Below are 17,323 nucleotides of genomic sequence, written 5' to 3'. Positions count from 1 at the left end.
TCTTTCTTTCTTTCTTTCTTTCTTTCTTTCTTTCTTTTTCTTTCTTTCTTTCTTTCTTTCTTTCTATCTTACTCATCCAGTAAAAAACTAGCAAAATTAGCTCTTCAGTAGAAGCAATTAGCTTTCCAGTAGAAGAAACTGCATGTGAATTATCCTGTTTAGTAGGCAGCTTTGGATCTCCACTCCCTGAATTCATCACACCTCTTTTAAATTTATTTGTACTTTGAATTATAATTTCTATAGTTTAATTACTTTACATTAAGTAAAACAACAACAACAACAAGTTGTTTTCAGTTTGCTGTCTACCAATTTCATTGGGTGTCCTTTATTGTAATAAATAAATTTCTTCTCTGAAGAAAGGCTGAGAGAGCTGGGGCTGTTCAGCCTAAAGAAGGAAAGGCTCTGGGGGCACCTCATATCAACATTTCAGCACTTAAAGGGGACTTATAAAAAAGATGGAGAGAGATTCTTTGCTCAATTGGATGACGACAGGATGAAGGAGAATGGTTTTAAACTAAAAGAGGAGAGATTTAGATTAGAGATAGGAGGAAATCAGAAGTGGTGAGGCACTGGAACAGGTTGCCTGGAGAGGCTGTGGATGCCCCATCCCTGGAGGTGTTCAAGACCAGGTTGGATGAGGCCCTGGGCAACCTGATCTAGTGTGTAGCATCCCTGCCTATGCAGGGGGGTTGGAATTAGGTGATCTTTAAGGTTCCTTCCAACCTGAGCCATTCTATGATTCTATGAAATAATGAACCATTATTCTGTTCTTGATCCCAACCATCATTCTTGTAGGTCCTTGGCATGTCTTCTTCATGTGTATCTTTCTCAAGGTGAAAATTTTGATCCATAAAGTGTTCTCAAATGGTCATATGCATTGCTCATCTCTAAGATGTTTCTACCACTGCTTTCCAAAACTGATCACAGTATTCAGATGTGGATCACACTGGCACCATCATCTTGTGTGACTTTATTTTTTATTATTATTACTATTTGTCTTTCAGTCATTGCTGACCATTGCTGTTCTATGGGGGATTTCAAGATGAATGTCTGATAAGTATTTTTTAGATTACCTCTACAGGTATGTCCATCTCCCTGTGTCCTGAAGTGGAAGCCTATGTTCGAGACATGTTTTGTTTTGTTATGTTTTGTTTTGTTTTATTTACTGCACTCCTATGGCTAGGTCCCTAATCTTATATTGTCTGCTCTGAAATCAGTATGTATTCAGAGAATGGAATAGTGATCTTCAGTTTAGTAAAGACCTTTTGGACAGCAGAAAACAGGTTTGCATTAAAAGTTAACCTGCTTTAAGTACTGTGCTGTTCTGCTCAATAATGTGTAATTTCCACAAAGACTATGAGACATTGGAAAAAAATGGCCTTTAAGCTTCATCTATGATTAAAATTATAACCTTAAACTTAATTGTTATGGTCTCTTATGTCAATCTTGAGGGTGCAATATTGAATTACTTTAAGAACATGAAAATACCATATATATAACAAGGCATGCTATTTTTTCCTTCTTGATGGTGGTCCTCTTTCATCCCTACTTAACTTGCTGCTTATAAAAAGAAATTCTAAAAGAACAGCACCTGGGAAGGTCAAAGAATGAATCTTTGAAGATTCTTGTTCAAATAGGCCAACAAGAATTGGAGGGAAGTTACTGAAGTACTAGCAGAAAGATTTGTTAAAGGCAACCAAAGCTTGCTGTGGCCATATAAGGTCATTGGAAAAGACATTATTTTGCTTTTTCAGTATTAATTATATCTGAAAGATCCTGTTTCCCTTCTTCTCCTGCCTGTCTTCTACAGATTAGATGGCTATCTGTTTACACTGAAAAGAGTTTCTGCCCCTACTTTAGCTCTCATCTCTCCTGCATAATAACAGCTGCTAAAGACATACTTCTTGATGCTCTGTTCAGTCATCATTGATGGAATCTGTCTTGTTCCAATTAAAATGATAAATCCTGGGGAGGTGGCAAATTTCCCATGCTTTAATAGAGTCTCACTTGAGACAGTTGTGTTCAGTTTGTTGTGCTGTGCAGAGGCTTGTTACTCAATACCTCTCAGTTTAAATGAAAGCTGCTTTTGTCTGGGAGCAGGAGCTGGAATGCTAACACACAGTACCCATGCGGCATGCAGCTTCCTCAGCTTGTGTGTGGTTAGGTGCTGGGCTGCTCAGCCAAAGATTTTGATCTGCTTTAAATCAAGATCTGTTGAAATAAGCACACCTCTCTCAGACACTTCATCACTCCCTGATTTCTAAGCAAAATCCTTATCAACCTGTTATTTCTCCTTTATAAATACAGTATCTGTTTCAAATGAAGGATAAAACATTCTTTTTGGCATCCCAGGACCTTACATTGTCCCAGCTTTGTCCAGAATGGTACAAGCTCCATTTGCAAAGTATTCCCTGGAATAAAGAAACAAAAATCTGGAAATACTGAATGTTGTCATTGCACATGAATGGATGCAAACATTTTATGTTATTTGGAATAATCTTTTGGTTCTGGTCATTTTTTATTTTTTATTTTTTTAATTTCAAAGGTCTTATTTTCATAAAAATACAGATATACTTTATTTTCATCAAAACATTCATCTTGACAAGCATGCTTTTTCACTTAGAAATACTCACCCAAATTTTGTTTAGAGCATTGGGGATGTTAGCTCAAACTTTTGTTATCCTTGTTTTGCTACTACTGAGAAAATGAAGAGGAGGAGATAAGATAGTGCCTTCCTTTCTTCTTTCTTTCTTTCTTTCTTTTTCCTTATGTTCCTAGCACTGAACAGTGCTTTTAAAGAATTGCATCAATATTTTGGTAATTTATGGTTTATCATAACATTTATTTGTTTGTTAAGACTTTAAAGCAGTATAAATTACTCAGAAAGACAGTGAAGCTAAAGACAATGTCAAGAAACTATTATTTTTACTTTAGAGTGGTATTTTAGTCTATATTTTACAAGATCCCTGTTCAAGATCATTAATAATGTGTTGTGTTTTTTAAGAATACTCTATGTTTCTTGTAAAACCAATAAAATATGACATGGTAATCATGAAGATAATAGTATTATGCATATAAGCAAGAAATAAAATTATCCCTCCCAGATTTGTTCATTGAGATTTAACATAAAAGATTGAACATTCTACATTGCATCTTGCTCCATACCTCCGTTGTAGTGAAAACCCATCAGCAAATGCAAGTAATTCTCCATTGGTTTCATTGGGCTGCAGTTGAGATCCTATAGATTTAAATTATTATATATTTTTGGAAAAAAGAAACAAACAAAAAAGTTAAATTAAGTACAAAACATATTGAAAAGCTGTGTACGGTTTTCTCATTTCCAACAGATTGCTCAATTAGAACAAAAGACCTAATATTTATATTTACCTTTATCTTTGAACTGAGTCTACTTTACCAAGGGTGACTTACATTTTTAAAAACTTAAAAGCAAGATTTTTTTCTATTCTCTTCATTTGTTAACACATCTGTGGGCTACTGTTTGAGCAGACAAAAGCATGACATGAAGTTAATTTTGATTTCTGAATGCTTTTATATTTCTACATCCAAAGGACTTGTTGGTGATGAAGTACTTCAAGTATTTGGAAAAATACTACAATGGGGTTAACTGTTCAACAAGTGTAGAGGTCATGATGGGAACAGCCTTCTGCTTCTGCAGTTGTGGAGTTCACTATTTTGTGAAAAGAGGAAAAGTTATGAGGCAATAGATACTCAAAAAAGCGGATTTCACCATCCTCAAAGGGTGATAGGTAAAGCCACAGGGAAACAAATAGGCTGGGAGAACAGAGGTGGATAAGCAAGCCACTGCTGGGGAAGGTTCTGCTACCTATCCAGATGCAGAAGATGGCAGCTTAAATAGCCACCATAGCTGCAGCACTAAAAGCAACACACTGTTACAGAGGAGAAAAGCAGAAAGGCTATGACTGTAAGGAGTAACAGGAAATCCTTCTGTAATTGCACTACTGGTAAGAGGAAGGCTGAGAAAGCTTTGGTCTGCTGCTCTGAGGGGAGGAAAGATATAAACAGAAGATGCTGAGAAGGCCAAAGCGTTTAATGCCTTTTTGCAGCCGAACTCTCCTCAAAGGACATCTGCTACCAGATGGCTCACACGAGTCACACAAGTGACAAAGGGCTGGAGGAAAGAAAACACAAGCCCTTAAGTTTTAAGATTCCCAAATCTGCTAGTAAGAATGCAGCCTGATAAAATTCGTCCTGAAGCATTAGACAGACTAAGCCGAGATCTGCTGTGGGGGATTAACCTCATGTGAATGTAGCTGACTGAAAGTTAGGCACCCAGTGGAAACCATTAATCTGCTTTAGGGTGGGATGAGTGGCTTTCTCCATTTAAACCCACCCTTAAGAAGCATCAGGGCCAGGAAGGAACCCCCAGCCATGTCCCTGTCCCTTGACTCAGGGCTCCCCCACATGCCCCAGGCCCAGGACCCCTCATCAGCCCCAGGCCTGTCAGCCCCGGCCTCAGCCAGGCCGCAGCAGGGCCGGGCTCCAGCTCCCCACAGCCCTGCTCTGCAGGAATACTTAAACTGAAAAATATATTACCAGGTTGTCCCCCTCCCTTTTTAGTAAATATTAGCTAAACAGGGAAGGGAAATATCCACCAACCCCTGTAACAATGAAGATTAAATCTTTTCCCTTGCCTGCTACAAAGTGTGGAAGAACCATCTGAAATATCTGCGTCTGGCACCTGTTCCCTCCACATCCTGACCTCCGTGCAAAATGACTTTGTTTTCCGAGTGTGTCATTGAAATGAAGGTATTCACTCCACGCATATCTGCAATACTTGCTCACCCCTTAGAAACTGCAAGTATTCTGCACCTGGCAGGTTGCATAATCTGGCCCGATGAAAGAGAAATATGGTCTATAAGTCCTTAACGTAGCCCTTTGATCTCTCTTCTTGCCAGCAGCCTGCCTCTCTGCAGTTTCCTTTTACAGGGTGATTTGGAGGTTCCTTTTGAGTAGCTTACATTTTATCTCTTGTCGGACATGAAATAACTCCACAGGCTGTACTGGAGGGAACATGTTGTTCTGCTGTCACAGGCACAGCTGCCTGGGCAGAGGAGACTATTAACAATAAGGCGTCCAGATAAAATGAGCAGATACCTACAAAAAAAAAAAATTGCTATCTCATTAGAGATATCCTATCTTGCAACAAAGTGCTTTTGAGATCCCGTTTGGCTAGCGAAATATGAAATAAAAAGGAAAGACATGCAGAGGGTCTATTTTAATCAGTTTAATTAAAAAGGAAGGCTAGTACCTACTTTTTACTTCCTTTTATTTTAATCAAGCAAAAAAAAATGTAATTTGTGTACCACAGGCAGCCAAAATAGTAGGAAAAAACTGCTGCAGTTTTATCAGCTTAATCTTTTTCTCTTGCATGTCATTTGGCATTTGCTCTCAGAACTCATATGGACAAAATCCTTAGAAAAATATTCAAAGGGAACACTGCCAAATTTGGTGGCTGTGTCCTAGTTAAACTCTCTTTCCTCTTTTAGCTTTGTACTGCAAATGGAAGTCACCCAAACAAGAATGTCCATCTGCAGAAAGGTTGATTACAGAGGTGCCTGATTGGTACATCAAACAGACAGGGATCTGTGATTTATTTATTTTTAATTGGAAAAGTACCAACCCCTTATGAAATGTACCTCTTGTCCAGCAGATGTAACTGCAGTGGTGGCAGTAGGAGTCCCATTACCCCTGAGTCAGGACGAGAGCCACTCTTGCCCTGAAAAGAAGTTTAAAAAGTTAGTGTTTTATTAAGTTATCTTCAACTATTATTAAGAGTTATTGAATACAGAAAGGCCTGTATATTTAGGTAAATCTGGATCACAAGTGGAGAGTGATGGGATAGTCTATTTGCCTTTGAAACTGCCTATGGTATGATGGCTCGAAAACTGAGAGATGGAGAGAGAGTACATGAGACAACATGGGTATATCATGTCTTGGTTTATGCAGTAAGAGAAAGGGTGAATCTGCTGTGGTAATTGGATAGTGCTCCTATTACTAGTGGTTGTTCCAGGAAAGATGGTAAACTAACTGCATAGGCTTTCATCCTTTGCAATGCCTCTTGTTCCTGTCTTTTTAGTTATAATTTTTTTTCTTTTTTTTTTAATCATTTCCTTGTGTGTCTCCATATTTTGCTTGTATTTTTTCTTTTGTCTTCTTCCATTTATTTTCTGAGATTTACTCTGTGTATTGATAGTCTTGAGTATCAAAAGGCAGAGGTCCAGAAGTTGAAAGCTGTAGGCTCTTCATAAAATAAAAACCTTTTGAGCAGTTCTGGACAAAAATGCATTAGCAGAGTTATATGGGCAGGTTTATCTATCTAAAATCAGTCTTGGTTAAGAAGGCAGTACAGAAGCACAGAGTACAAAATAGTTTAGGTATGCAAAATGTCATTGTCTAGTGCTTCTCTGTCTGCCCTGATTTAAGGCTATTGATGCTCTTAACTCTTTCATATGGGGGGTTATGTTCCCTCCCATCGCTGCATTTGTATTTGAGTGGCTAGCCCATTTTTGCTCAGAACTGTTAGTTTGCTTTGCGGAATACTCTGGGAAGTGTTTAGCCAGAAAGCACATCTTTTCAAGCTCATTATATACTCACATGTACAAAATTTCCTACCAAATATCTACATTTGTGTTAAAGTAAATTTAGAAAACTATTCCAAAATATTACATAAATTCTGTGTCAAGAATGAAGCATTCAAGTCCTTGCAAAGTTAACCTTTCTCCTTTTTCACTTCCATGCAATTTTGAAATGTTTTCTTATTTACTACAGTTGAAGACCTTATATGTTCAAACCAAATTTGTTCACAACTTTAGCAATATGATTTTATTTTTTAAGTTAAATTATAACTTTATAAAAGAGATTAACGAAGAACAAATTCACAGAAGTCAGCAAAGAAGATGAAATTTTCTTTGAAACATTCTGCAGTGCTTTTGTAATATGAACTCCGAACAATCTGGATTTGCAGACCACTGGATGTCACTTTTGCTTTACGCTTATAGAACAAAACCTTGAATTATAAGGCCTTTAGCTTTTTACGTGGTGACATATTTTTAATGCAGGCATGTGGTGGAAGAGGATGTCACCTGGTGTCTTCTACTTCTCTACTGCTGGACAAATCTCCCAGACGATTACCCTTTCCTCTGTGTCATGTCATGCTAAATGAGGATAATAGAAGTAAAACAACTTGTAAGAAAAATATAATCTAAAAGCAGTGAAGGTTCTGTGAGAGACACTAATCCAGGTCCCTTTCTGTGCAGTATTCAGTGAAGAATGGTATGTGCATGACTTCTTTGATCACAGTAGAGGTGACTGTAGTCCCCCCACCTAGACTGAGGTAGGAAGCTGGACAGAAACACAACCTGAAATATCTTTTTAAGCATCCTAATGATGCATGATAATAGATTCTTCAATTAGTTTGCTGTATTTGCACTATATTATTAAGAGACCATCCTAGGGGAAAGCACAAAAGACACCGTTGATGGTAAATTCTTCAATGGCTGAGAAAGAACACTAGAAAGCAATTATTACTTTAAAAAACATTGTATCATGAAACCCCTTGCATGGATATTCATTTTTCTGACAAGACTCTTGCCCCTGTATCTCCCTGCCAGAAGAATTTGAATGTTAAATTTCTGTAGTCAACTATTGAGGTGGAAACAGCCTGGAACAAGAAGCCAATTGAAGCATAAGGGAAACTTCTGTGGAAAAACTGCAATTCTCATGAGAGCACGGAGGAAATACACTTCTAGAGATGGATTAATGTGGAAAATTCCCTTCACCCAGCCTGTAAGACAAATGCCTCTCCACTGACTACCCTACTGTCCCTGTTTTATCCCTTCTGCCCCAGGTGGGACCCAGAAGCAGGGGCAGGCTGGACGCTGGCACCAGGGATGTGCAGAAGCTCGAGTTCAGCCCTGGACAGAGGGGTGACCTTGGCCAGGCAAAGTCTAGCACCAGTGTCAAATCTCAAGTTTCACCTCAGGCTCCAGGGCCAGACCACTGTTTTCTAACCTAGTCCAGGGAATGCTTCAGAAAGTGGAGGCAACTCACAGGAAAATACATACACAGTTAATTTTTTAACTGGGCATATATTTATATACTAACAAGGCAGTTAAGAAAAATAAGAGGTTTTTAGTCTTAGGTATACATACAACCATGCTTCATTTTTTAAAAAAAAATCATTATTCAAGATAAAATACTTGAATATGTTCGACCACTTTCTCCCTTTTCTAATATTAACAGGATTAAATTTTGTAAATCTGGCAGTAATATGGTATGGGAATTGTTATCTCAAAAACATAACTATGTAATGACTTAGTCATGGTATCAAAAGAAGTCTGCTTCTAAAAACACTGAACATGTGTTCATGTATGTCTATGAAATTTAACAGAGAAACGTTGGTATGATGTGATTTTTTCAAAATGAACTGCACTTGTAAAAACACCATGTTTAAAAATGACATAAGGTTTCATAGATGTTCTAGTACCACTGTAGGCCTCAGTTGCCATAGGAACAGCTTTGAGGTGCCAAGTATTTTTCGAGCATCAGGACTTTACCATCTATTTCCTCCTACAAACATCATTTTCAGTAGCAGTCAAGAAAGAAAGGTATGTAGCAAGCTATGAAAAATGGTAAAACTATGAAACAGGAACACACAAAACATCTACTCATAGCGTGGACAGAATGACCAAGGAGGGCTTTATTTATTTATTTATTTATTTTTAAATGCAATGACATGAAACAATAGTACCATAATGAAACAGTGCTGCAGTTTTAATACAAAATGCTAAAATATGAGGTATGTGATATGTTTTTTAATCTATATACAGCACTTGACATAAAAGTAGATTGAAACCAATACCCATGAGATACGATACAGCACTGCAGATTCAGAAAATCTTTTCAAGATCGGTAAACAAAAAAGGAAATAAGTGATGCCATTTTTAGTCTTCTTCAGTTTCTATGGATACTGAAAGCCAAGCTGAGAAACTGAATGATGCATGTTAAATATGGTAAATGAATAAATGTGTAAATAACAGTTTATTTCTGAATGTTATTCTAACTCCCTGTGCTTGAGTTTCCCATACAAGAGCTAAAGATGAAGTAGAGTATAATTACCTGTTAATTGCTTTTCAGAAAACAGATTGCAAGAAGACATTTACAGCGTTAGGCATGAAAAAATTGGTCTATAGTTAAACTGAAAAGTACAATAATACACATCATAATCAGCTGTTGAGGCTCAGTTCAGTTACCCAAATATAGGCGTCTTGCATAACTTCAAATGAAGCAAAGGTCACCCATCCTTGTCTCTACCTGCCAAGTGTGTAGAACTCCCACAGATCCTGTGTTATCAGTCTCTGATGGGTGGCTTAGATACCCCAGAGCTTCTTAAATAGCATCAGGTACCTAAGTTAAGCAATCGAATCACTCTCTTAGTGACTGAAATAGCCTTCAGGCTACTAGAAGGACAACTAAACAAATTCTGGGGTTGTACTCAGGCAGCAAACAATGAACTAAAGGAATTATACTGGGGCACGCTAATTGTATAGGGGAATTAGCAGACAATGAACGGAGAAGTTCATCTGGGAAGGGAACATGAGAAAAAACTTTGGGAAATGATGCAGTGAACACAAAAAAAAAAAAAAAAAGAGACACAGGTTTTGTGTTCAGATAAGATCAAGACTACTGATGTAACTTGCTTGTTTCTTGACGTATCAGATCATACTGGTACAACTTACATTTGAATGATTATCTGGCACAGAATACTGGAAATGATTCAGTTTTTAAGTACTGTAACAGGCTAAGCTCCTTTTTCCTCACAGTCCATGTACCTTGGCTCTGTGAGTATTCCTCATTTAAACATAGGTTTTTTTTGAAGGTGCTATGCCAGACATGCTGAGATTTAGTTAGAAGTATGCATTTTTTAATTCACAGGAGAACATACAATTTCTTTACTGACATATATATATATATAATTAGCCACTTGTTGAAATTGAGGCAATTTGATCTCTTCAGGTTTGGCACTACTCTTTGCTACTGCTGCGCTCTTCTCCCTGTGAGGCCACCATTCAGTTGTTGCTTCACAGAGATGTCCTGTTCCTCAGCTCCATCCTCTGGCTTGCACATGCTTGCCTGGAAGGGCCTCACCTCTGCTGGCCTTTTGGCTTCATCAGTCCTACCATCTAGTGCTGAAATGGCAAACACCAGCATTGCAGCCACACCTGTGGGTTTCTTCCAGTTACTACCTGTTTATCCCCAGATAAGATGTTTCTCTTCCTCATTATCCCAAAGTTTCTCTTTTAGATCACACACATAAGAGGAAATCCAGAGAATTTGCTTAACCTGAAATTATGGACTGTCAACAACATACACTTCAGGAAAAGTTTCTAATGTCCAACATTCATTTGGGTCTCCTCTTTTTGTGGTTTCTACCTTCCTGAAATTTTGGCACAAATCCAGCAACTCATTTATGTGAGTATTCAATTAAGATGATATAAATGGCACTAAATCTGTCTTCCTTTTTCCATGTAAGAATAGAAGAGCACTTTGTGTCAGATGAATTAAGGTATTTTGTGAACACCAAAATCACCTTCACCATCCATCAGTGTAAAAAATAAATGAAGAATGATTAATGTCTTGCCAAGTGAAGGTATTGTGAGAGCCTGAAATATAACAGGGTCCAAACACAGTGCATCACATTTGTTCAGTTTGTCAGACTGTTATTTCCTTTCTTTCTTTTTTTTAATCTTCTTTAGTTTGATTATTTTCTTCCTTTGAAGCCATGTAAAACTGTCCCAGGTTCTCTCTGAATTATTTTGTTTTATGCTCGTCTGAGAAAAATTTGTAAGAAAAACACACAGCATGTGAGGATGGATGCTAAATTTTACCAGGATTACTTCAGTCACCACAGAAGAAAAGCAACTTCTTTAGAGTGTTACTGTAGAGTGTAAATTCACACAAGATTTTTCATTTTTAAAGAAGTGATGCTGTATTTGAATCGTTCAAGGAGTTAGCAAATTGCATATACATAGCTTATACTGTCCTGTGAGCTCTCCTATGAGCATTTAGCTGTAATAATTTGATCAGCTTTATTGCTGTAGAAGAAGAGACACTTCTGACACTTGCATTCATATGTATTTCCTCCAAAATATTCCAGAATACTAATTAACCTGGACAGCTGTAGCAAGCAAATATGATGGAGGAAAAAGTAATAGACTGAAAGAAACACAAGCGTTTAGTCCAGTTGGTTTTGTATGGGACATGCTTAAATAACAAAATGCACATTGCAGTGTGAGATATGTACAATAGCTTGACAGAAGTTTTATATCTGGAATTAAACTTCTCCCAAGCTACAATGAAAAGCCCCAAACAAATCTCTTAAAAGCTCTTTTTGCACTTCTTTGCATCAACATACATTTTCAAGACTGCATCTAAGACAGCCATTGTATTAACATTTTTGCCAGTATTTACTGTGTGAATTAACTAATTCTATCACATGGTGCGAACTACGGTGCTCTGGTTTTTAAACTTTATTATTATTATTATTTTCCAAGAGTATAATTATGCTGGCCTCCAAAAAGGGATTGGGCAATTTTCCCTGTTTAAAGGGTATGACGAAATGTTGGAAGTATTTGAAGCCCAAGGAGCTTCTGAAAAGATTTATAGAACTTACTGCTATAACTGTCTAGCCCTGGAGAGCTGCCATTTGGAAGGGCCCTGCTAAGACTTTGAACTTAATTTGTCAGCATCACGTCTTTAAAATGCAATCTGCAGCACTTCAGCTGTCTCCCCAGAACTACAGAACCATTGCCCTGGTAAACTGAGGCATATTTGCATGAGTCTGGGATCCCACAGGAGCTGGTTATGAAGAGATACCCTTGGAGAAATAAAATTTTCATCTGCTGGAAGCATCTCCTGTTGCTCCCTTGCTGCGTGCTATTGGCACGCGGCAGTCAGAGAGCAGGGGCTTTGTGGTTCCTTTATGCCCCAATAATCCTGGCTACTCAAATAGCCCTTTGAGACTGCTGGCATCTACACTAGCCTTTAAACCCTGCTATACACTGGCCCTGACAGGCTTCCAACCAGGAGAAAATAAAGTTGGCTCAATGCTGTGTTTGCACAGCCTGGGTGCTGCACTGAACGCTCTCGTCCTCGCTCTGATGATCCCAGCTTGCGTTTGTATCGAGGGTTTCGCAGAAATGGCAAGGCTGTATTTTTAGGTAGTGCGATCGTAGTATTTTCCTCCTGCTCCAATTGAAAGCCAAAACAGCTGTGAAAAATGTTGCATATTACTGGGTGGTACATATAGGCCATGGTATCACTGATGTAATTTCCAAATTCAAAATGCTGTTGTATATTAAGAAGTTACTAATATTCATGCTGTCAAGGGGCAACTGAATTTCTTCAGCTGGAAGGGCACTACTGATCAGCTGTCACTGAAGCGACACACGGCTTTTAAGACAAATCCTTGGCTAATGTATTTGCTTGTTTTGTCAGGAAACATGCCTGCATGCTGTGACTTCCACACAACCATATGCATTTTCCAGCACAGTAAGAAGGGCTTCTAAGACAACCTTAAGACTTTGACATTGACAGCTTAAGCCATCGACTGTAGGCTGATGCATGGTCTAAAATAACTATCATGGCTGTGTCACAGGCTAAATATCTGGAGTCTGTTTCTGTCTTAGTGAAAACAAAATCTATTCTGGACGTGAGTTGCTGAATTTTTAGCCGAAAGTAAAAGCTCTAACTAAGCTTAATTTAACTGCCTCTGGGTATTGACTTAAGTCATTTAACATTAGGATAGAAATGAATGCCATACATATTTGTAGGTTGAGATTTCTCTCATTTGATTTTTAACACAGTATTTAAGGTCTTCTCCAAGAAATACTGATTGAGTGAATTCCTGGTCCCAATTAACTTAATGGCAAAGCTCCCACTGATGTTTGTGGGGCTGAGATTTAACTCATAGCACGAAAGTTGAGAGTAACTCTTTAACTCATTGGATAGAAACCTGAGATCTAGTAGGATGGGCATATATTAAATAGATAATAAGTTTATTTCTAGCCTGTATGCCAACAAGCAAGCAATAACATGTTTATATCATTTGCAATGACACAAGGAAAGCTACTACTCCTTGCAAACAATACAAGATGCAGCAAATATTTGTCCCACCCATTTTTTTCTATATTTGGAAAGATGGTCTATATTCTGAGGTATTTAATTTACTTCCTGAATCAAGATAATAGTCACTGCTCTTAAGAAAAAGAAATCCATTGATTATGTCTTTAGATAAGGCAACTCATATTTAATGTGAATAATTCTAAAACACAAAATAAGAAGGAATTTTTATATATGCATATACTATTTTGAAAAGTATCATCTGTATTCATTAATACTTTTCTGATTACTGTGTGACTGTAAATTCTAGAATAATTCATCTGTTTCAAATAATAATGAAATGAAACACAAAACAAGTAGATTTCTAAGCAGTTTTTAAATCAACTATAGAAATCTTGGGAGACGCTTCATTATCTTTTTGAATATTACATGTGACTTTGTCATAGCATAAATAAATAAATCATTTTAAGAGCTTTTCACAGATTACCAGTGCAATAAACAGCATGAAAGAAGATAGTTAGCCACCTGCAGGGACTTACACACTAAATTACCTGCTCTGACCTTGGAGAGAAGAGCACATGTTGCAGGAAGGCAGAGCTTGGAGGCAGCACAGACAGGCGAGTTGTGTGCATCTGATTTGCTGGCTCAGTGTCCTGGTAAGTGAGTCTGTTAATAAAGAGACAGCTCAATTTTAGAAACAGGGAGTCCTCCCGTGCTGATGTGCCGCATGCAGTACATGAGGCAGGGTGGTCAGAGGGATGTTTCCAGTGTCAATTTGTTTCTTCATCAGATGAGTTTGGCAAGAGCAGATTGTAGACACAGAAAACAGAAGGGCTGCCTAATTATGAAATATATATATATACGTACTCTGAAAGTAAGAAAAGTGATGTTCTTCAGAGGCATTTCCATCCAGGAAGAATCAGTCCACAGAAAGGGGGCTCAAAGGAAGAGCTGGAATGCCTACGTTTTAAGTAAGACACGGTCTCATCTTACTTGAACATTTTCCTCCCCAGGTGTGGTGCTGCAGCTATGTATGTCCTGTTTTTCTTGGGAGAAGCCTCTCTCAGTCACCATGTTTCATTTCCTGGGCCCAGCTTCTGAAGGGCAGCCTCTTGCAGATGTCAGAGCCAGTTGGACCTGCTGTGGAGATGCTGCTGAGCAATGGAGGAGGCAGGGCTGTGGGTGGATGTTGAAATCCCACCTGGAGAGGGAAGGTGTCCTGCAGCCCGCCACCGAATGAGTGGATGGAGGAAAGGCTGGTGAGGTGATTTCTAAGGAAATGAGCTTTTCAAGTAGCACATCATTTTTTGTTTAATCTGCATATTAAAATTAACCATGGAAATATGAGTTATGTAAAAACTTACTCTGACTTTCATCCTTGAATGAAAATGGAAAATTGAGTTTAATTGCTGTTTAAATGTCTGGAATGAAATGGCTACTGAAGGTGTTCAAAGATCCATGGTCAAGACATTTAAAAAGCAAGTTCGAGTAGGAGCTTTAGTTGACCCACAGAAGTTAATAGCAAGATTTCCATTTGCATCAGTGAAAAATACATCCTTTGCCAATTTGCCACACAATTTCCTGGTATAGGGCTGGACCATGAACTGGGCTAGGGCTACTCAGTGCAAATCATAGCAGATTTGTATTCAGTGGTACTTGATCTTTTGGAGCAACAGATAAAAATTTACCAGGGATAAGCCAGCTAAAGAAGTTTTCCAGTCTCCTTCACACACGTACACACCCTGCCCCTGCTTGCTCCCCCCATCTCTTAACACCAAGCTTCATAGCACATACTCCCACATCACACCCCAGCAAAGCCCCTTCCAAATAAATCTGGCATATGTTCAGCCCTGAATGGAAAGACAGACCACTGGTTATTGAGTACTTTTTTGGGGGGGAAGAAGGGAACACTTTTATTTGAAATTATTTTTTTTAAGGGAAAAAAAAAAAAATAATGTCTGTACTTGCCTATCTTTTTCTAAGGCTGGAAGCCTGGAAGCTGAAAAATGTTCTTTCTGCATCCAGACACCGACAGTGTGTGTCCTTATGTTCACTTCCAGAAGATCTCTCAATTTGCTCTCCACCTCGTCATTAACCAGTGACTTCTAATTGTCCCGTGCTCCTTTGACCTCCAGGCTCATGAACCGGGCAAACCGGCGATTTAATTTCAAGATGGAGCCTCTTATTGCTCAGAGAGGATTGTTCAGAAAACAACTGGTGCTGTGCTGCTTTTTTGTTTTGTTTTCCCATAACTTCCTATTAAGGAAGAGCTTCTGTTACCTTGCTCCTCAGTCAGACACACACGTAAGGCTGTATTACTATCTTTAGAACATTTCATATCAGCTACATGTTGCTTTAATGACACACGTAATTGCTCTCAGTTGGGATCATCAAACATTACAGTCTAAGAACTATTACAAATTCATTTGTTACTCACACGAATTCAGAGAAGCAAGGTTTGTACTCTGAGTTTCAGGGATGCTGTGAAGATAAGTGTAGCCCTTGGGGTCATGCAAGAAAGCCCAGAGTAGGATTCTGTGTGGGCCCCACACAGGGGGTGCATCGATTTTCTAACACATCACTGGGAAGCAGTCCCAGCTGAGCTTCAAACAGTGGTCTAAGCTGTAAAAGAAAGAAAGAGCCTCCTAAACATCTTTTACAAAAATTAATTAAATCAAACAAGTCAGTTAGATAGCATCACAATGCAGAAATACGACCTTCGTGTATAAGGCTAGCTTCTTCAGCTTGCATTGCAATACCATTTATTTCATGTGAATAGTTCGCATAGGAGAATTAAAAAAAAAAAAAAAAGAAAGAAAAAAAAAGTGCCAGACTGAATTTATTATATGTAAAGCAGATAAAACCTTTATGTTAGTTTTTAAGTAAGAACATGTGATTCTAGCAATACTGTTGATGTGAACAGCCAAGGTTATGAACAACAAAGGATAGAATGAGTAAAATAGGTTTATGGCGTGAATCATGCAGCTGAGTTAACACTAAGAGGAAGCAGAGATGATATATTTATCATCGTAATGTGCTCTTCATGACTCATCTAAATGCAAAAAAAATTAAGTATGTGAATGATTAGGCAATAAAGATAGGTGTTAAGGAGGGAGGGACAATGGAAAATATTACTAAGCTTATAAAAACAACTTGACTTATTCATTAATTTAAATATAATCTGTTGCTTTTCCAATTAGCCTAAAAATAAACAGATTTTTTTCAGTATGAAAGACAATTCCAACAATTTGGATGACAGTCAAATATGTTTGAGTGACAGGCTACATAAAATGATTTAAGGCTTTATTTGGCACATACTTTTCATGTGAATCAATGTGCTTATTTTTCTTATGATTCCTCACCTCCATGCTTGTAGGGCCATAAATCCAATCTTTCATGTCTAGAAACTAGTAGAAGAGTGGCAGCTGTAATATCTAAAGCATCAAGCCAAACCTGTAGTGTAAAAGTGAACAAGATTATTTTGGGGGTTACAGTTTCTGTTGATTTGGATTTTGTTGAAACTTTATTTTATTTATAACATATGAATTGCACACTTGCAAGCAGCAATTGTATGGAAAAATTTTCTTAAGTAAAAGGTTATTTAATACTGCCAATTCTAAATATTCATTTTTTGTTTGTAGCTGAAATTATGGTTTTCACCTGTCACCCCGTTTCTAATTCTGTTTGTTTTTTTCCAGTCTATATGTGGTAGGACAATTAAAGTGTTGCAGTCCTATGTCAGAACAATTTGCCACTGGTACTCTACATGTAGAATGGGAAATTTCACAGTTTCCAGGAGTCAGAAAAACACAAAATAATTGACATGGCCTCCTAAGTATTACTAGGATCTGTCTGGCCAAATATAAGTGTCTGAAACAGGGCTATCTGCGGTTGAGCTATGTTTCTGGGCTACACTTTTAGTGGAAAGAAAGAGGGTCTTCTAAGATGCACACTGTTTCATCCTAAGGCAGGGATCTAAAATACAGGGGATGAATCGTGTTTCTAAGCACCTATTTCTTTCCATGATCATACATCAGACCCGCAGGAGACGGGCTGAGGGGCTGATGTCTGAAGTCAGGAGAGATGAATTTCATCTGAAACTCTGATCTGAGGCTGAGTAACGGGGGAAAAGGTACAGTGGGAGGACACAGTAAACACATCT

General features: G+C 38.1%; 1 long non-coding RNA gene across 2 annotated transcripts in view; it reads right to left on the bottom strand.

Annotated features, from left to right (window-relative positions):
- The window catches only part of LOC118160197, a 28,068-nt gene extending 12,339 nt beyond the window's left edge, over positions 1-15,729 (bottom strand). Inside the window, exons 1-5 of one of the 2 annotated variants that reach the window (XR_004747352.1) lie at positions 15,601-15,729; positions 13,713-13,827; positions 5,679-5,752; positions 3,166-3,238; positions 991-2,411 (exon numbers count right to left, since the gene is read on the bottom strand). This is a non-coding gene — a long non-coding RNA (uncharacterized LOC118160197). Of the gene's footprint in view, positions 1-990; positions 2,412-3,165; positions 3,239-5,678; positions 5,753-13,712; positions 13,996-14,154; positions 14,317-15,600 lie in introns of those variants that run through there. The other variant, XR_004747353.1, reaches the window with a different exon arrangement.
- Between the last annotated feature and the right edge of the window lie 1,594 nt (positions 15,730-17,323).

The sequence above is a fragment of the Oxyura jamaicensis genome, chromosome 1 (assembly GCF_011077185.1).
Source record: "Oxyura jamaicensis isolate SHBP4307 breed ruddy duck chromosome 1, BPBGC_Ojam_1.0, whole genome shotgun sequence".
In the NCBI taxonomy this organism is placed as follows: Eukaryota; Metazoa; Chordata; class Aves; order Anseriformes; family Anatidae; genus Oxyura; species Oxyura jamaicensis.
Note: the sequence above shows the minus strand (reverse complement) of the source record. Positions and strands in the feature narration are given on the sequence as shown.